This window comes from Pongo pygmaeus, chromosome X (assembly GCF_028885625.2).
Source record: "Pongo pygmaeus isolate AG05252 chromosome X, NHGRI_mPonPyg2-v2.0_pri, whole genome shotgun sequence".
In the NCBI taxonomy this organism is placed as follows: domain Eukaryota; kingdom Metazoa; phylum Chordata; class Mammalia; order Primates; family Hominidae; genus Pongo; species Pongo pygmaeus.
The window spans coordinates 85,400,092-85,422,186 of record NC_072396.2 but is presented as its reverse complement, the minus strand read 5'-3'; positions in this window follow the sequence as shown (position 1 = coordinate 85,422,186).

The window sequence follows — 22,095 nt, the reverse complement described above, 5'->3', positions numbered from 1 at the left end:
CATGTGGCTAGCCAGTTCTCCCAGCACCATTTATTAAGTAGAGAATTCGTTCCCCATTGTTTGTTTTTGTCAGGTGTGCCAAAAATCAGATGGTTGTTGATGTGTGGTCTTATTTCTGAGTTCTGTATTCTGTTCCATTGGTCTGTGTGTCTGTTTTTGTACCATTACCATATTGTTTTGGTTACTGTAGCCTTGTAGTATAGTTTGAAGTCAGGTAGCATGATGCCTCTAGTTTGTTCTTTTTGCTTAGGATTATCGTTGCTACAAGAGCTCTTTTTTAGTTCCCTATGACTTTTAAAATAGTTTTTTTTTTTTTTAATTCTGTGAAGAATGTCAATGGTAATTTAATGGAAATAGCATTGAACCTCTAAGTTGCTTTGGGAAGTATGGCCATTTTCACAATATTGATTCTTTCTATCCATGAGCATAGAATGATTTTCTAATTGTGTGTGTCCTCACTGACATGCTTGAGCAGTGGTTTGTAGTTCTCCATGAAGAGGTCCTTCACTTAGCTTGTTAGTGGTATTCCTAGGTATTTTATTCTCTTTGGAGCAGTTGTGAACGGGAGTTCATTCATACTTTGGCTGTCTGCTTGCCTGTTGTTGATGTATAGGAATACTAGCAATTTTTGCACATTGATTTTTTTATCCTGATACTTTATTGAATTTTCTTATTAGCTTAGGAAGCTTTTGAGTTGAGACAATAAGGTTTTCTAGATATAGGAAAATGCTACCTGCAAACAAGGATAATTTGACTTTTACGCTCCTATTTGAATACCCTTTATTTTCTTCTCTTGCCCATTGTCCTGGACAAAACTTCCAATATTATGTTGAACTGGAGTGGTGAGAGAGGGCATCCTTGTCTTCTGCTGGTTTTCAAGGGGAATGCTTCCAGGTTTGCCCATTCAGTTTAATATTTGCTGTGGGTTTGTCATATATGCTTCTAATTATTTTGCGGGATGTTCTATCAATACCTAGTTTACTGAGAGTTTTTAACAAGAAGGGATGTTGTATTTTATTAAAGGCCTTTTCTGCATCTATTGAGATAATCATGTGTTTTTTCTTGTCTTTAGTTCTGTTTATGTGATTAATTAAATTTATTCATTTCTGTATGTTGAACCAACCTTGCATCCCAGGGATGAAGCTAAGTTGATCACAGTGGATAAGCTTTTGGATGTGCTGCTGGATTTGGTTTTCCCACATTTTATCGAGGATTTTTGCATCAGTGTTCATCAGGTATATTGGCCTAAAGTCTTTTTTTTTTGTTGCATCTCTTCCAGGTTTTGGTTTTAGGATGACATTGGCCTCATAAAATGAGTTAGGCAGGAGTCTGCCCTTTTTAATTGTTTGGAATAGTTTCAGTAGAAATGATAGCAGCTCTTTTTTTACCTCAGGCAGAATTCAGCTGTAAATCCATCTGGTGTTGGGCGTTTTTTGTTTGGTAGGCACTTTATTACTGCTTCAATTTTAGATCTCATTACTGCTCTATTCAGAGATTCAATTTATTCCTGGTTCAGTCTTGGGAGGGTGTATATGTCCAGGAATTTATCAACTTATTCTAGGTTTTATAGTTTATGTGCATTGAGGTGTTTATAGTATTCTCTAATGCTTGTTTGTATTTCTGTGGGATCTGTGGTGATATCCTCTTTATCATTTCAGATTGTGTCAAGGTGATTCTTACATCTTTTCTTCTTTATTTGTCTAGCTACAGATCTATTTATTTTATTAATTTTTTGAAAAGAAAACAGCTCCCCATTGATTTCTTGAAGGATTTTTCATGTATCTTTCTCCTTCAGCTCAGCTCTGATTTTGTTATTTCTTTTCTTCTGCTAGCTTTGGGGCTTGTTTGCTCTGGGTTCTCTAGTTATTGTAGTTGTGATGTTGAGTTGTCGATTTGAGATTTTTCTAGCTTTTTGATGTGGGCATTCAGTGCTATAAGTTTTTCTCTTAACACTGCTTTAGCTGCCTTTCAGAGATTCTAGTATATTGTTTCTTTGTTCTCATTTATTTCAAACAACTTCTTTATTTCTGCCTTAATTTCATTATACACCAAAGAGTCATTCAGAAGCAGGTTGCTCAATTTTCATGTAGTTGTGTGGTTTTGAGTGAGTTTCTTAATCTTGAGTTCTAATTTGTGCTGTGGTCTGATAGACTATTATGATTTCAATTATTTTGCATTTGCTGAGGACTGTTTTATTTCTGATTATATGATCTATTTTAGAGTAAATGTCATGTGGTGATCAGAAGAATGTATATTCTGTTGTTTTTGGTTGTAGAGTTCTGTTGATATCTATCAGATCCACTTGATCCAGAGCTGAGTTCAGATCCTGAATATCTTTGTTAATTTTCTGTCTCGATGATCTGTCTAATACTGTCAGTGGAGTGTTAAAGTCTCCTACTATTAGTATGCAGGAGCCTAAGTCTCTTTGTAGGTCTTTAAGAACTTGCTTTATGAATCTGGGTGCTCCTGTATTGGGTGTATATATATTTAGGGTAGTTAGCTCTTCTTGTTGAATTGAACCCTTTACCATTATGTAATGCTCTTCTTTGTCTCTTTTGATCTTTGTTGGTTTAAAGTCTGTTTTGTCAAAAACTAGGGCTTTGACCCTGCTCTTTTCTGTCTTCCATTTGCTTGGTCAATTTTTCCCCATCTCTTTATTTTAGCCTAAGTGTGTCTTTGCATGTGAGATGGGTCTCCTGAAGACAGAATACTAATAGGTCTTGACTATTTTTCCAGCTTGCCATTTTGTGTTTTATAATTGGGGAATTTAGCACATTTAAATTTAAGGTTAGTATTGTTATGTGTGAATTTGATCCTGTAATTCTGATGCTAGCTGGTTATTTTGTAGACTTGTTTATGTGATTGCTTCATAGTGTTCCTGGTTGTTGTACTTCAGTGTGTTTTTGTAGTGGCTGGTAATGGTTTTTCCTTTCCATATTTAGTGTTTCTTTCAGGAGCTTTTGCAAAGCAGGCCTGGTAGTGTCGAATTCCCTATGCACTTGCATGTCTGAAAAAGATCTTATTTCTCCTTCACTTGTAAAGCTTAATATGGCAGGATAAGAAATTCTATGTTTAATTTTTTTTTCTTTAAGAATATTGACTATTGGGACCCAATCTCTTTTGGCTTGTAGGATTTCCACTGAGAGATCCACTGTTAGTCTGATGGGCTTCCCTTTGTAAGTGAAATGGCCTTTCTCTCTGACTCCCCTTAACATTTTTTCTTTCATTTTGACCATAGAGAATGTGATGATTGTTTGTCTTGTGGTTGATCTTCTCATACAGTATCTTACTGGGGTTCTCTCAGTTTCCTGAAATTGAACATTGGCCTGTCTTGCTAGGTTGGGGAATTTCTCCTGGATAATATACTGAAGTATGTTTCCCAACTTGGTTCCATGCTCCTCATCTTTTTCAAGTACCCCATTCAGTTGTAGGCTCAGTCTTTTTAAATAATGCCATATTTCTCAGAGGTTTTCTTCATTCTTTTCTAATATTTTTCTATTCTTGTCTGCCTGACTTATTTCAGAAAGACAGTCTTCAAGCTCTGGGATTCTTTCTCTGCTTGCTCTATTCTGCTATGGATATTGTAATTGTACTGTGACGTTCTCAGGTTGTGTTTTTCAGCTCCCTCAGTTCAGTTATTCTCCTCTCTAAACTGGAATTCTGGTTATCAGCTCCTGTATAATTTTATCATGATTCTTAGCTTCTTTGCATTGAGTTAAGACATGCTACTTTAGCTCAGCGAAGGTTGTTATCACCCATTTGCTAAAGCCTACTTCTTTCAATATAGCCATCTTAGCTTCAGCCAAATTCTGTGCCCTTGCTGGACAGGTGGTGTTGTCATTTGGAAAAGAAGAGTCTCTGGATTTTTGAGTTTTCAGAATTTTTGCATTGATTCTTTCTCATTTTTGTGGGCTTATCTACCTTTTATCTTTGTGGTTGCTGACCTTTAAATGGGGTTTTTGTGGAGTCTTTTTTGTTCATGTTGTTGTTGTTGTTGCTTTCTGTTTGTTTTTCTTTTCACACTTAGGCCACTCTTATGTAGGGCTGCTGTGATTTTTCTGGGGGTCCATTCCAGACCCTCATTGCCTCAGTCCCTCCCACACCTGGAGATATCACTAGTGAAGGCTACAAAACAGCAGAGATGGCAGCATGCTTCTTTCTCTGGGAGCTCTGTCCCAGAGGAGCACCCACCTGATGCTGGCCCTAATGGTCCTGTAGGTGGTGTCTGGAGACCCCTGTTGGGAGATCTCACCCAGTCTGAAAGAATGGGATCAAAGACCCACTCAAAGAAGCAGTCTGGCTGTCCCTTGCCAGAGTGGGTGCACTACACTGGAGGAAATCGCCCTCATTCAGACTGCCTGGACTGTCTAGAGCCAGCAGGCTGGAAAGATTAAGTCAGCTAAACCGCAGAGATTGCAGCTGCCCGTGCCCCTAGGGGCTCCATCCCAGGGAAATATCAGGATTCTGGTCTAGACTTCTTGGACTCCCTGGAGCCAGAAGGCTAGAATGGCCGACTCAAACTGCAGAGAAGGTAGCTTCCCTTACCCCTGAGAACTCAATCGGTCTCAGGCAGTCTCCAGCCTGCTGCCACTGGCCAGCTGAAATTCTAAGCCAGTGGGTCTTAATTTGTGAAGTGCCATGGGAGTGGGGCCTGCATAACAACACACTGTGTGGCTCCCTGGCTTCAGCCCCCTTACTAGCGGAATGCGTAGATATATCCCCCACGTAGCCAGAATTCCCTGGGCCAGAGTATGCAAAACTCCTGGGTCTCTGTGTGTGCCTGAGTGGCTGCTTTTCTGAGATTCTGCATGGTTTTCTTCTTCAAACCCAAGGCCCTGGTGGCGTGGGCTCACGAGGGGATCTCCTGGCTGGCACGTCACAAAGATCCATGGGAAAAACATGGTTTCCCAAGCTGGACCGCAGAATCCCTCACCACTTCCCTTGGCTGGGGATGGGGGCTCCCATGGTTCCATGCCGCTCCAGGGTTGGCCATTGCCTCACCTTGCTTTTCTTCACTTTCCATAGGCCGAGCCATCAACCTAATCAGCCCCAATGTGAGAACCTTCATACCTAAGTTCAAAGTGCAAAATTGACTTACCATTTTCATTTATCTACCCATACACTTTATGAGACAAATTTCACTTCACTCTTCCTTTCACTCACTGAGCTCCAGTCACATTGGTCATCTTTCAGTTTCTTATACATAGCAATGTGATTCTTTTTACATGTTGTTCTTATGGCTAGAATGTCACCTTTCTTATGACCCCGTATAGTGTCTGTTACATGGTAATCACTTATTACACATGAGTTGAATAATTTTTTTGTAGAGTACATTAGCAATAGGGCAGAATTAAAAGTCCTTATACTTGTTTACCAAAAACAACAAAAACAATAAGTGACTGTAAATCAAGTAAAGTCGTTCTCAGAACACTCCAGGCAACAAGGAAACAGCAGGAACCCTGTGAAGTACAAGAATAGAGGATGGTCATGTAGAAAAGAGTAGAAAAATTTTTATCAACATCAGCCCATCTCCTACTCCAGAGCAGACTGTAACTAAGAGTGATCCCCTCAAAGGGATTTTCCACTTTTGGGAGGGGGAGGGAAGTACGAGAGGACATCAGCAGTCTTGTTCACCATCACAGTTACCTGCAGCTTTAGCCAGCAGGGACCCCTGAAGTTTTCATAGTGCTATGCCCAGCTGACAACTTACCAGAATCCACGCTGCAGTGTTTCCCAACAGAGAAAGAGCCACCACTGTGTCCCCTGCTCAGGGTTGGAGCTGTCACAGGGCTGATCCATGGCCCCAGAGGCCTGAGTCACCACTGTGCTCTCCATGCAGGAATCAAAATGCCATAGCTTCTCACCATCTTCAAGACTGGAGCTGCACTGCCCTGCCCTGCAACCCATCCCTGGGGCCTGAATTTTGGCTGTTACCCAACAATACCAGGGATGTGTTGCCACTTTTCTTCACCCAACTCCCAGACCTCTGAGTCATGACTTCAACCCGCCATTACCAGGATGCAACAAATAGTTGCATCAGGTGGGATTTATACTTGGCATGCAAGAAAGCTTCAACATGCAAATCAATAAGTGTGATATACTGCATTATCAGAATGAAGGATAAAACTATCTGATAATATCAATAGAAGGTGAGTAAGCATTTGACAAAATTTAACACACTTTCATGATAAAAATATTCAAAACACTAGGAATAAACTAAGTTTACTTCACCATAACAAAAGCCACATATGAAAAACCCACAGTGAATATAATCCCCAACAAAGAAAAACTGAAAGTTTTTATTTAAGATAAGGGAAAAGACAGGGATGCTCACTTCTGTCACTTCTATTGAACATAGAATTAGAAGTCTTAGCAAGAGCACTCAGACAAAAAACAAACTGATGACATCTTTATTGGAAAGAAAGAAATGAAATTATCTCTGTTTTCAGGTGATAAGAACTTTCATATGGAACATCCTAAAGACTCCATTAAAAAGCAGTTATAAGTAGTAAATGAACTCAGTAAAATAACAAGATACAAAATCAACCTACAGAATCAGTTGCATTTCTATACACTAAAAACAGGTAGACTATTCAAAGAAGGTTATTAAACAAACAATTTTATTAACAGTAGCTTCAAAACCAAAAGAAGGGCATGGCCCAAATCTTCATCTCTACATAGAGGAGCAACACCCAGGCAACAGAGGACAGACTGCAGAGTTGCCTATCATGGCCTGAAGAACCAAATAGAACTTCTGGAATTAAAAAAAAATTACTACAGTAATTGCAAACCTACAGGTAGAAGCCTTAACAATAGATTAAACCAAAGAGAAGAAATAATTCAAGAGCTCAATGACTGGTATTTTGTATTAATTCAGTCATATAAAAATGAATAATTTTTTTAAAAATAAACACAGTATTTAAAACATATGGAACTGTGTAAAGTGACCAAACCTACAACTTTTTGACATTCCTGACAGAGAAGAAAAAAAAAAAGCAAGCAACCTGGAAAATATATTTGAAGGTATAATTCAGAAAAATTTGTGAATCTTGCTAGAGAGGTTGACATCAAAATACAGGAAATGTAGATAAATCCTTCAAGATACTATAAAATATGACCATCCCCAAAGCATTTAGTCCTCACACTATCCCAGGTCAATGTGAAAAAAATATATATGTATATCTTATATGCAGTGAGAAAAAAAGATCAAATTACCTATAAATAAAATCCCATCAGACTGTAATCAGATTTCTCAGCAGGATCCTTACAAACATGAAGAGATTGGAGACTCATTTTTAGCTTTAAAAAATTCCAGCAAGAATTTCACATCCGGCCAAATTAAGCTTCATAAATGAAGGATAAATAAAGTCTTTCATATACAAGAAAACAATAAGGAAATTCATCACCACCAGATTGGATCTACAATAAATGTTTAAAGGACTTCTAAATATGGAAATAAAAGGATGGTACTTCCTATGATAAAAGCACATGTAAGTAGAAAGCCCAAACACCTTATAATGCAACTACAAAATGGAATCTACAAAACAATTAGATAACAACAAAATAACAGAAATGAAACATCACATATAAATATTAATCTTAAATGTAAACAACCTAAATACTTCACTTAAAAGATATAGAGTAGCAAATTAGATAACAAAGCAAGACCAAACATTCTGCTGCCTTCAAAAGACCCACTTCACATGTAGTGACACACATAGACTCAAAATAAAGGGAGAGAGGAAGATATATCAGGCAAATGGAAAACACACACACAAAAATAGAAGGGTACACTATTTGTGTATCAGATAAAATAGACATTAAACCAACAATAACAAAAAGGGACAAAGAAGGGCATTACATAATAATAAAGTGTTCAATGCAACAAGAAGATATAACTATCCTAAATATGTATACATTCAATGTTGGAGCACCCAGCTTTATACAACAATTGCTACTAGACATAAAAAAAGAAACAGCTGTAAAATAATAGTGGGAGACTTCAATACACCACTGACAGCTTTAGACAGATAATCAAGGCAGAAAATGAACAAAAAAATTTTGGACTTATATAGAATATTTAACCAAATGGACCTGATATTGATCTAAATAACATTCCACCTAACAACCACAGGATATACATTATTCCCGTCTGCACACAGAGCAGTTTGACAACATTCTTGGTTATAAAGTGATCATAAATACATTCAAAAAATCAAAATCATGCAAAGCATCTTGTTGTACCAGAGTGGAATAACAATAGAAATCAATACCAAGAAGACTAATGAAAATTACATAAATATATGGAAACTAACCAACTTATTCCTGAATGAATTTTGGGTAAACAAAATTAAGGCAGAAATCAAAAAGTTATTTGAAACAATTGAAAATAGAAATACGACATATGAAAACGTCTGGGATATAACAAAAGCAGTGTTAAGAGAAAAGTTTATAGCACCAAAGAACTACATCTAAAAGGGAAATATCCCAAATTAGTAACCTAAGGTCACAATGAAGGAACTAAACAAATGAGAACAAGCTAAATCAAAAGCTAGCTGAATGGAAGAAATAGTTACAATCAAAGAAGGAAGAAATAAAATTGTAATCAAATAACTATAAAAAATGAACAATCTCACTCATAAGTGGGAGCTGAACAATGAGAACACACGGACATGAGGAGGAGGACAACACACACTGGGGTCTGTCAGGGGGTGTGGGTGGAGGTAGAGCAACAGGAAAAACAGCTAACATATGCTGGGCTTAATACTTAGGTGATAGGTTGATACTTACTTATCAATACTGAGGTTGATAGGTGCAGCAAACCACCATGGCACACATTTACTTATGTAACAAACATCCATACCCTGTACATGTACCCCAGAACATAAAATAAAACAAAAATAGATATAGAAAATCAACAAATTGGAAAGTTCATTGTTTGAAAAGATATAAAAGATTGAGAGACTATTGGCTAAATTAACAAAGAGAGAGAGATAAAAATAAGCAAAATTAAAAATGATAAAGTTGACATAACAACTGATACCAAAGAAATACAAAAGATCCTCAGAGATTGCAAGTATGCCTAGTGTTCCATTATTGGAACAATAGGCATGTGGGAGTTATTTATATCCTACTTCTCAAGGTCATCACAAAAGTCTGATTGCAAAACTTAAAAAAATTGCAGCCTCAGGCTTAAATGGATTAATAGCTCCAAACACACAAACAAGAAAATTGAGTGGAAATGGATAAATTCCAGGAAACAGACAAACTTCCAAGATTGAACTAGGAAGAAACTGAAACCACTCATAGGTGGGAATTGAACAATGAGAACACATGGACACAGGAAGGGGAACATCACACTCTGGGGACTGTTGTGGGGTGGGGGGCGGGGGGAGGGATAGCATTAGGAGATATACCTAATGCTAAATGACCAGTTAATCGGTGCAGCACACCAGCATGGCACATGTATACATATGTAACTAACCTGCACATTGTGCACATGTACCCTAAAACTTAAAGTATAATAATAATAAAAAAAGGTATTTTATCAGCTAGTTCATGAATACTGTATTTGAAATTTTACATTTGGGTCGTATATTTGAATGCAGCCTGATAAATACCAAAAATGATTGTTGAGAACCTCAGAATTTTAATGACTGTGAATAATTTATTTTCTTTTTCATTTTAGATTTTCAAAGAACTTGTCCATAATTCTCACTTTAACATAATTTCAGTCTCTTTATTTTTTCCTATAATTCTTTCATAAGTAAAATCTCTGGGAATATGATAATGGTTTGTTGTGTTGTGATGTCCTGAATATTTCTTTCTGCTCTTTCAAATTGTGTGATATATAAGTAGACCCTAGAAGTAAAGCTAGAAGTTGCTTCTGGGTGTCTTCTCTGAGTTTTGTTGAATGATTTTTTGATAAACCAAGTAACCCCTTGCTTTCCAACCACTTCTAAACAGAGAAGTCTTGTTCCATTACCACAACAGAAGTTTGAAATAAAACTCTTTGAAAAGTGTCAAAAAAAAAAAACTGAAACTGTTAAGAGATCAAAAATGAGTTAATAAGTTGAATCAGTAGTTAAAAAATGTCCTACCAAAAGAATCTAGCCTTGCACGAGATAAATGGTGAGTCAAATTCTACCAGATGTACAAAGAAGAGTTGGTACCAATTTTAATGAAGCTTCCAAAAAATTAGGAGGAGGGTTTCTTTCCTATCTCATTCATTGGAGGCAGTATAATACTGATACCAATCCTTATGCCAAAATCTGGCAAGGACACAACAAAAAAAGAGAACTACAAGCTAATATCACTGATAAACATAGATGAAAAAGTCCTCAACAAAATTCTAGCAAACCACATTCAACAGCCCATCATTCAACACAATCTAGTGGGCTTTATTCCTGGGATGCAAGGATGATTCAACGTAGGCAAATCAATAAATTTCTGTTATCACATAAAATTAAAAGCAAAAACCATATTATCATCTCAATAGAAGCAGAAAAATCATTTGATAAAATTCAACCTCGCTTCATAACAAAACCCTAAAAAAAACTCGACATTGAAGGAACAAACCTCAAAATAATAGCAGCCATTTATAAGAAACACAAAACAAACATCATACTGAATGGGCAATAGTTGGAAGCATTTCCTCTAAGAACGGTAACAACACAAGTTTGTCCACTGTTATCACTCCTATTCAACACAGTACTGAAAGTGCTAGCAAGAGTAATCAGGCAAGAGAGAAAAGTAAAAGGAATTTAAATATTAAAAGGGGAAGTCATATTATCTCTGTTCATTTTTGATACTATTGTAGATGTAGAACACCCAAAAGATTCCTCAAAAAAACTCCGAGATCTGATAAATTAGTTCAATAAAGTTTCAGGATACAAAATCAATGAACAAATATGAGTATCATTTCTATACCTCAATAACATTCAACCTGAGATCCAAATCAAGAATGCAATTTCATTTGCTGTATCTGAAAATAAAAGGACCTAGGAGTACCTGTAAACAAGAAGGTGAAATATCTCTACAAGGCAAACTACAAAACACTGTTGAAAGAAATTATAGATGACAAAAAAAAAGGAAAGCATATTCCAACTCAGAGATTGAAAGAATTAATATTGTTAAAATGGCCATACTACCCAAAGCAATCTACAGATTCAATGCTATTCTAGTCAAACTTTATTATTATTATTATTATACTTTAAGTTTTAGGGTACATGTGCACAATGTGCAGGTTTGTTACGTATGTATACATGTGCCATGCTGGTGTGCTGCACCCATTAACTCATCATTTAGCATTAGGGATATCTCAGAATGCTATCCCTCTCCACCTCCCCCAACCGCACAACAGTCCCCGGTGTGTGATGTTCCCCTTCCTGTGTCCATGTGTTCTCATTGTTCAATTCCCACCTATGAGTGAGAACATGCGGTGTTTGGTTTTTTGTCCTTGCGATAGTTTGCTGAGAATGATGGTTTCCAGCTTCATCCATGTCCCTACAAAGGACATGAACTCATCCTTTTTTATGGCTGCATAGTATTCCACGGTGTATATGTGCCATATTTTCTTAATCCAGTCTATCATTGTTGGACATTCTGGTTGGTTCCAAGTCTTTGCTATTGTGAATAGTGCCAAAATAAACATCCATGTGCATGTGTCTTTATAGCAGCATGATTTATAATCCTTTGGGTATATACCCAGTAATGGGATGGCTGGGTCAAATGGCATTTCTAGTTCTAGATCCCTGAGGAATAGCCACACTGTCTTCCACAATGGTTGAACTAGTTTACAGTCCCACCAACAGTGTAAAAGTGTTCCTATTTCTCCACATCCTCTCCAGCACCTGTTGTTTCCTGACTTTTTAATGATTGCCATTCTATCTGGTGTGAGATGGTATCTCATCGTGGTTTTAATTTGCATTTCTCTGATGGCCAGTGATGATGAGCATTTTTTCATGTGCTTTTTGGCTGCATAGACGTCTTCTTTTGAGAAGTGTCTGTTCATATCCTTCACCCACTTTTTGATGGAGTTGTTTGTTTTTTTCTTGTAAATTTGTTTCAGTTCATTGTAGATTCTGGATATTAGCCCTTTGTCAGATGAGGAGGTTGCAAAAATTTTCTCCCATTTTGTAGGTTGCCTGTTTACTCTGATGGTGGTTTCTTTTGCTGTGCAGAAGCTCTACAGTTGAATTAGATCCCATTTGTCAATTTTGGCTTTTGTTGCCATTGATTTTGGTGTTTTAGACATGAAGTCCTTGCCCATGCCTGTGTCCTGAATGGTATTGCCTAGGTTTTCTTCTAGGGTTTTTATGGTTTTAGGTCTAACATGTAAGTCTTTAATCCATCTTGAATTAATTTTTGTATAAGGTGTAAGGAAGGATCCAGTTTCAGCTATGACTAGCTAGCTTTCCTAGCACCATTTATTAAATAGGGAATCCTTTCCCCATTGCTTGTTTTTCTCAGGTTTGTCAAAGATCAGATAGTTGTAGATATGTGGCATTATTTCTGAGGGCTCTGTTCTGTTTCATTGGTCTATATCTCTGTTTTGGTACCAATGCCATGCTGTTTTGGTTACTGCAGCCTTGCAGTATAGTTTGAAGTCAGGTAAGGTGATGCCTCCAGCTTTGTTCTTTTGGCTTAGGATTGACTTGGTGATGCAGGCTCTTTTTTGGTTCCATATGAACTTTAAAGTAGTTTTTTCCAATTCTGTGAAGAAAGTCATTGGGAGCTTGATGGGGATGGCATTGAATCTATAAATTACCTTGGGCAGTGTGGCCATTTTCATGATATTGATTCTTCCTACCCATGAGCATGGAATGTTCTTCCATTTGTTTGTATCCTCTTTTATTTCCTTGAGCAGTGGTTTGTAGTTCTCCTTGAAGAGGTCCTTCACATCCCTTGTAAGTTGGATCCCTAGGTATTTTATTCTCTTTGAAGCAATTGTGAATGGGAGTTCACTCATGATTTGGCTCTCTGTCTGTTATTGGTGTATAAGAATGCTTGTGATTTTTGTACATCGATTTTGTATCCTAAGACTTTGCTGAAGTTGCTTATCAGCTTAAGGAGATTTTGGGCTGAGACGATAGGGTTTTCTGGATATACAATCATGTCATCTGCAAACAGGGACAATTTGACTTCCTCTTTTCCTCATTGAATGTCCTTTATTTCCTTCTCCTGCCTGATTGCTCTGGCCAGGACTTCCAACACTATGTTGAATAAGAGTCATATGAGAGGGTATCCCTGTCTTGTACCAGTTTTCAAAGGGAATGCTTCCAGTTTTTGCCCATTCAGTATGATATTGGCTGTGGGTTTGTCATAGATAGCTCTTATTATTTTGAGATACGTCCCGTCAATACCTAATTTATTGAGAGTTTTTAGCATGAAGCATTGTTTAATTTTGTCAAAGGCCTTTTCTGCATCTATGGAGATAATCAGGTGGTTTTTATCTTTGGTTCTGTTTATATGCTGGATTACATTTATCGATTTGTGTATGTTCAACCAGCCTTGCATCCCAGGGATGAAGCCCACTTGATCATGGTGAAAAAGCTTTTTGATGTGCTGCTGGATTCAGTTTGCCAGTATTTTATTGAGGATTTTTCATCAATATTCATCAAGGATATTGGTCTAAAATTCTCTTTTTTTGTGTGTCTCTGCCAGGCTTTGGTATCAGGATGATGCTGGCCTCATAAAATGAGTTAGGGAGGATTCCTTCTTTTTCTATTGATTGGAATAGTTTCAGAAGGAATGGTACCAGCTCCTCCTTTACCTCTGGTAGAATTCGGCTGTGAATCCATCTGCTCCTGGACTTTTTTGGTTGGTAAGCTATTAATTATTGCCTCAATTTGAGAGCCTGTTATTGGTCGATTCAGAGATTCAACTTCTTCCTGGTTTAGTCTTGGGAGAGTGTATGTGTCAAAGAATTTATCCATTTCTTTTAGATTTTCTAGTTTATTTGCATAGAGGTGTTTATAGTATTCTCTGATGGTAGTTTGTATTTCTGTGGGATCAGTGGTGATATTCACTTTGTCATTTTTTATTGCGTCTATTTGATTCTTCTCTCTTTTCTTCTTTGTTAGTCTTGCTAGTGGTCTATCAATTTTGTTGATTTTTTCAGAAAACCAGCTCCTGGATTCATTAATTTTTTGAAGGGTTTTTTGTGTCTCTATTTCCTTCAGTTCTGCTCCGATTTTAGTTATTTCTTGCCTTCTGCTTGCTTTTGAATGTGTTTGCTCTTGCTTCTCTAGTTCTTTTAATTGTGATGTTAGGGTGTCAATTTTACATCTTTCCTGCTTTCTCTTGTGGGCATTTAGTGCTATAAATTTCCCTTTACACACTGCTTTGAATGTGTCCCAGAGATTGTGGTATGTTGTGTCTTTGTTCTCCTTGGTTTCAAAGGACATCTATATTTCTGCCTTCATTTCGTTATGTACCCAGTAGTCATTCAGGAGCAGGTTGTTCAGTTTCCATGTAGTTGAGTGGTTTTGAGTGAGTTTCTTAATCCTGAGTTCTAGTTTGATTGCACTGTGGTCTGAGAAACAGTTTGTCTTAATTTCTGTTGTTTTACATTTGCTGAGGAGTGCTTTACTTCCAACTGTGTGGTCAATTTTGGAATATGTGTGGTGTGATGCTGAAAAGAATGTATACTCTGTTGATTTGGGGTGGAGAGTTCTGTAGATGTCTATTAGGTCGGCTTGGTGTGGAGCTGAGTTCAATTCCTGGATATCCTTGTTAACTTTCTGTCTTGTTGATCTGTCTAATGTTGGCAGTGGGGTGTTAAAGTCTCCCGTTATTATTTTGTGGGGTCTAAGTCACTTTGTAGGTCACTAAGGACTTGCTTTATGAATCTGGGTGCTCCTGTATTGGATGCATATATATTTAGGATAGTTAGTTCTTCTTGTTGTATTGATCCCTTTACCATTCTGTAATGGCCTTCTTTGTCTCTTTTGATCTTTGTTTGTTTAAAGTCTGTTTTATCGAAGACTAAGATTGCAACCCCTGCTTTTTTTTGTTTTCCATTTGCTTGTTAGATCTTCCTCCATCCCTTTATTTTGAGCCTATGTGTGTCTCTGCATGTGAGTTGGGTTTCCTGAATACAGTACACTGATGGGTCTTGACTCTTTATCCAATTTGCTAGTCTGTGCCTTTCAATTGGAGCATTTAGCCCATTTACATTTAAGGTTAGTATTGTTATGTGAATTTGTTATTGTTATTGTTATTGAGTTTGATACTGACATTATGATGTTAGCTAGTTATTTTGCTCATTAGTTGATGCAGTTTCTTCCTAGCCTTGATGGTCTTTTCAATTTGGCATGTTTTTGCAGTGGCTGGTACCAGTTGTTCCTTTCCATGTTTAGTGCTTCCTTCAGGAACTCTTTTAGGGCAGGCCTGGTGGTGACAAAATCTCTCAGCATTTGCTTGTCTGTAAAGTATTTTATTTCTCCTTCACTTAGGAAGCTTAGTTTGGCTGGATATGAAATTCTGGGTTGAAAATTGTTTTCTTTAAGAATGTTGAATATTGGCCCTGCTCTCTTCTAGCTTGTAGAGTTTCTCCCGAGAGATCAGCTGTTAGTCTGATGGGCTTCCCTTTGTGGGTAACCTGAGCTTTCTCTCTGGTTGCCTTAACATTTTTTCCTTCTTTTCAACTTTGGTGAATCTGACAATTATGTGTCTTGGAGTTGCTGTTCTCGAGGAGTATCTTCGTGGCCTTCTCTCTATTTCCTGAATTTGAATGTTGGCCTGCCTTGCTAGATTGGGGAAGTTCTCCTGGATAATATCCTGCAGAGTGTTTTCCAACTTGGTTCCATTCTCCCCATTACTTTCAGTTACACCAATTAGATGTAGATTTGGTCTTTTCACATAGTCTCATATTTCTTGGAGTCTTTGTTCATTTTTTTAAATTATTTTTTCTCTAAATTTCTCTTCACGCTTCATTTCATTCATTTCATCTTCCATCGCTGATACCCTTTCTTCCAGTTGGTCGCATAGGTTACTGAGGCTTGTGCATTCATCATGTAGTTCTCGTGCAGTGGTTTTCAGCTCCATCAGGTCCTTTAAGGACTTCTCTGCATTGGTTATTCTAGTTATCCATTCGTCGAATGTTTTTTCAAAGTTTTTAACTTCTTTGCCATTGGTTTGAACTTCCTTCTTTAGCTCAGAGTAGTTTGATCTTCTGAAGCCTCCCTCTCTCAATTCGTCAAAGTCATTCTCCATCCAACTTTGTTTCATTGCTGGTGAGGAGCTGCATTCCTTTGGAGGAGGAGAGGCGCTCTGATTTTTAGAGTTTCCAGTTTTTCTGCTCTGTTTTTTCCCCATCTTTGTGGTTTTATCTACCTTTGGTCTTTGATGATGGTGACGTAAAGATGGGTTTTTGGTGTGGATGGCCTTTCTGTTTGTTAGTTTTCCTTCTAACAGTCAGGACCCTCAGCTGTAGGTCTGTTGGAGCTTACTGGAGGTCCACTCCAGACCCTGTTTGCCTGGGTATCAGCAGCGGTGGCTGCAGAACAGTGGATATTGTTGAACTGCAAATGCTGCTGCCTGATTTTTCCTCTGGAAGTTTTGTCTCAGAGGCGTACTGGGCCATGTGAGTTGTCAGTCTGCCCCTACTGGGGGGTGCCTCCCAGTTAGGCTACTTGGGGTTCAGGGACCCATGTGAGGAGGCAGTCTGTCCATTCTCAGATCTCAAGTTGCATGCTGGGAGAACCACTACTCTCTTCAAAGTTGTCAGACAGGGACATTTAAGTCTGCAGAGATTATTGCTCTCTTTTGTTTGTCTGTGCCCTGCCCCCAGAGGTGGAGCCTACAGAGGCAGGCAGGCATCCTTGAGCTGTGGTGGGCTCCACCCAGTTTGAGCTTCCTGGCTGCTTTGTTTACCTTCTCAAGCCTGAGCAATGGCAGGTGCCCCTCCCCCAGCCTCGCTGCCACCTTGCAGTTTGATCTCAGACTGCTGTACTAGCAATGAGCAAGGCTCCGTGGGTGTAGGACCCTCCTAGCCAGGTGCGGGATACAATCTCCTGGTGTGCCGTTTGATAAGCCCATTGGAAAAGCGCAGTATTAGGGTGGGAGTGACCTGATTTTCCAGGTGCCATCTCTCACCCCTTTCTTTGACTAGGAAAGGGAATTCCCTGACCTCTTGTGCTTCCCGTGTGAGGTGATGCCTCGTCCTGCTTCAGCTCACGCAAGGTGCACTGCACCCACTGTCCTGCACCCTCTGACTGGCACTCCCCAGTGAGACGAACCCAGTACCTCAGTTGGAAATGCAGAAATCACCCATCTTCTGCGTCGCTCACGCTGGGAGCTGTAGACTGGAGCTGTTTCTATTCAGCCATCTATGAGCATTATTTTCAACAGAATTAGAAAAAAATATAATAAAATGCATATGTTGCCAAAAAAAGCCTGAGTAGTGGAAACAAGCCTAAGGAAAGAACCAAGCTGGAGAAATCATATTACCCAACTTCAACCTATATTATATGGCTACAGTAGCCAAAACAGCATGGTCCTAGTACAAAAACAGACTCATAAAGAAACAGAAAAGAAAATAGAACCCAGAAGTTGAACTGCATTCCTGCTGCCACTCAACCTGTGACAAAGTTTAAAAAAAATAGCTATAGGGGAAGGACTCTGTATTCCATAAATGCTTGTGAGATAACAGGCTAGCCATATGTAGATGAATAAAACTAGACTCTTACACTTTACCATAAAAAAATTAACTCAAGATGAATCAAAGACTTAAATATGAGACCTCTTACTATAAAAATCTTAGAAAAAAACCTAGAAAACACTATTTTGATCATCAGCCTTAGGAAAGAATGTATGACTAATTCCACAAAAGCAATTGCAAGAAAAACAAAAATTGAACAAGCTTTGCATCCCAGGGATGAAGCCCACTTGATCATGGTGGATAAGCTTTTTGATGTGCTGCTGCATTTGGTTTGCCAGTATTTTATTGAGGATTTTTCATCAATGTTCATCGAGGATATTGGTCTAAAATTCTTTTTTTTGGTTTTGTCTCTGCCCGGCTTTGATATCAGGATGATGCTGGCGTCATAAAATGAGTTAGGGAATATTCCCTCTTTTTCTACTGATTGGAATAGTTTCAGAAGGAATGGTACCAGTTCCTCCTTGTACATCTGGTAGAATTCGGCTGTGAATCCATCTGGTCCTGGACTCTTTTTGGTTGGTAAACTATTGATTATTGCCACAATTTCAGAGCCTATTATTGGTCTATTCAGAGATTCAACTTCTACTTGGTTTAGTCTTGGGAGGGTGTATATGTTGAGGAATTTATCCATTTCTTCTAGGTTTTCTAGTTTATTTGCATAGAGGTGTTTGTAGTATTCTCTGATGGTAGTTTGTATTTCTGTGGGATTGGTGGTGATATCCCCTTTATCATTTTTTATTGTGTCTATTTGATTCTTCTCTCTTTATGGCTGGTTCTATATACACAAATCAGTAAATGTAATCCAGCATATAAACAGAACCAAAGACAAAAACCACATGATTATCTCAATAGATGAAGAAAAATCCTTTGACAATATTCAACAACCATTCATGCTAAAAACTCTCAATAAATTGGGTATTGATGGGACGTTTCTCAAAATAATAAGAGGTATATATGACAAACCCACAGCCAATATCATACTGAATGGGCAAAAACTGGAAGCATTCCCTTTGAAAACTGGCACAAGACAGGGATGCCCTCTCTCAACACTCCTATTCAACATAGTGTTGGAAGTTCTGGCCAGGGCAATTAGGCAGGAGAAGGAAATCAAGGGTATTCAATTAGGAAAAGAGGAAGTCAAATTGTCCCTGTTTGCAGATGACATGATTGTATATCTAGAAAGCCCCATTGTCTCAGCCCAAAATCTCCTTAAGCTGATAAGCAACTTCAGCAAAGTCTCAGGATACAAAATCAATGTACAAAAATCACAAGCATTCTTATACACCAATAACAGACAAACAGAGAGCCAAATCTTGAGTGAAATCCCACTCACAATTGCTTCAAAGAGAGTAAAATACCTAGGTTCCACCTTACAAGGGACATGAAGGACCTCCTCAAGGAAAACTACAAACCACTGCTCAATGAAATAAAAGAGGATACAAACAAATGGAAGAACATTCCATGCTCATGGGTAGGAAGAATCAATATCGTGAAAATGGCCATACTGCCCAAGGTATTTTATAGATTCAATGCCATCCCCATCAAGCTCCTAATGACTTTCTTCACAGAATTGGAAAAAACTATTTTAAAGTTCATATGGAACTAAAAAAGAGCCCGCATCACCAAGTCAATCCTAAGCCAAAAGAACAAAGCTGGAGGCATCACGCTACCTGACTTCAAACTGACTTCAAACAAAATAAAATATGCATTTTATTATATTTTTTTCTAATTCTGTTGAAAATAATGCTCATAGATGGCTGAATAGGAACAGCTCCAGTCTACAGCTCCCAGCGTGAGCGACGCAGAAGATGGGTGATTTCTGCATTTCCAACTGAGGTACTGGGTTCATCTCACTGGGGAGTGCCAGTCAGAGCGTGCAGGACAGTGGGTGCAGTGCACCTTGCGTGAGCTGAAGCAGGGCGAGGCATCACCTCACACAGGAAGCACAACTATACTACAAGGCTACAGTAACCAAAACATCATGGTGCTGGTACCAAAACAGATATATAGATCAATGGAACAGAACAGAGCCCTCAGAAATAATGCCGCATATCTACGACAATCTGATCTTTGACAAACCTGACAAAAACAAGCAATGGGGAAAGCATTCCCTATTTAATAAATGAAATGGTGCTGGGAAAACTGGCTAGCCATATGGAGAAAGCTGAAACTGGATCCCTTCCTTACACCTTATACAAAAATTCATTCAAGATGGATTAAAGACTTAAACATTAGACCTAAAACCATAAAAACCCTAGAAGAAAACCTAGGCATTACCATTCAGGACATAGGCATGGGTAAGGACTTCATGACTAAAACAACAAAAGCAATGATAACAAAAGCCAAAATTGACAAATGGGATCCAATTAAACTAAAGAGCTTCTGCACAGCAAAAGAAACTACCATCAGAGCAAACAGACCACCTACAAAATGGGAGAAAATTTTCGCAACCTACTCATCTGACAAAGGGCTAATATCCAGAATCTACAATGAACTCAAACAAATTTACAAGAAAAAAACAAACAACCCTATCAAAAACTGGGCGAAGGACATGAACAGACACTTCTCAAAAGAAGCCATTTATGCAGCCAAAAAACACATGAAAAAATGCTCACCATCACTGGCCATCAGAGAAATGCAAAGCAAAACCACAATGAGACAGCATCTCACACCAGTTAGAATGGTGATCATTAAAAAGTCAGGAAACAACAGGTGCTGGAGAGGATGTGGAGAAATAGAAACACTTTTACACTGTTGGTGGGACTGTAAACTAGTTCAACCCTTGTGGAAGTTGGTGTGGCGATTCCTCAGGGATCTAGAACTAGAAATACTATTTGACCCTGCCATCCCATTACTGGGTATATACCCAAAGGACTATAAATCATGCTGCTATAAAGACACATGCACACGTATATTTATTGCGGCACTATTCACAATATCAAAGACTTGGAACCAACCCAAATGTCCAACAATGATAGACTGCATTAAGAAAACGTGGCACATATACACCATGGAATACTATGCAGCCATAAAAAATGATGAGTTCATGTCCTTTGTAGGGACATGGATGAAACTGGAAGCCATCATTCTCAGTAAACTATCGCAAGGACAAAATACCAAACACCGCATGTTCTCACTCATAGGTGGGAATTGAACAATGAGAACACATGGACACAGGAAGGGGAACATCACACTCTGGGGACTGTTGTGGGGTGGGGGGAGGGGGAGGGATAGCATTCTGAGATATACCTAATGCTAAATGATCAGTTAATGGGTGCAGCACACCAACATGTCACATGTATACATATGTAACTAACCTGCACATTGTGCACATGTACCCTAAAACTTAAAGTATAATAATAATAAAATTAAAAAAAAAGAAAAACAAAACTTGAGAAGTGAGACCTAGTTAAGCTAAAGAGCTTCTGTTCTGCACAGCAAAAGAAACTATCAACAGAGAAAAAGAATCCTACAGAATAGGAGAATGTATTCATAAGCTATGCATCCAACAAAACATTAATAACCAGAATCTATAAGAAACAATTCTAAAAGTAAAAACCAAATAATTCCATTAACAAATGGTAAAAGGAAATGAATAAACACTTCTCAAAAGAAAACATACAAGTGGCCAATAAACATCAGAAAACATGCTCCAGATCCCTAATCATTAGAGAAATGAGAATGAAAACCATAATGAAATGCCACCTCACACGTATTAGAATGGCTATGATGAAAAAGTAAAAACAACAACAACAACAAAAAAAGATTGATGGCAAGGCTCAAGGCTGCGTAGAAAAAAGGAATGTTTATACATTGTTGATGAGAATGCAAATTGAAAAACCTTAAATGAGAAACAGAGCTGCTAGTTGACCTAGCAATCCCGTTACTGAGTATTTCCCCAAAGGAAAATAAATTGCTCTACCTAAAAGACACAGGTACTCATATGTTTATCAGACAACCATTCACAACAGTGAAGGCAAGTAGTCAGCATACATACCAATCAATGGTGGATTTTCATTCATAGGATTGAAGGAAGAAAATATAGTATTATATGTACACCATGGAATACTATGTAGCCATAAAAAAGAACAAAATTATGTCTTTTGTAACAGCATAGATACAGCTGGAGGCCATCATCACAGGTGAATTAACAAAGGAACAGAAAACCAAATACTACGTATTCTCACTGATATGTGGAAGCTAACATTGAATACACACAGACACAAAGATATGGACAATAAACACTGGGGACCCCGAAGTAGGGAGTGAGAGGGATAAGAGCTGAAAAACTATCCATGTGCACTACCTGGGTGACAGAATCAGTTTACCCCAAACATCAGCAGCATGCATGCTGCTGTGTAACAAATACACCTGTGTAACAAATACGCATATGTACTTTCTGAATCTAAAATAACAGTTGAAAATGTTTA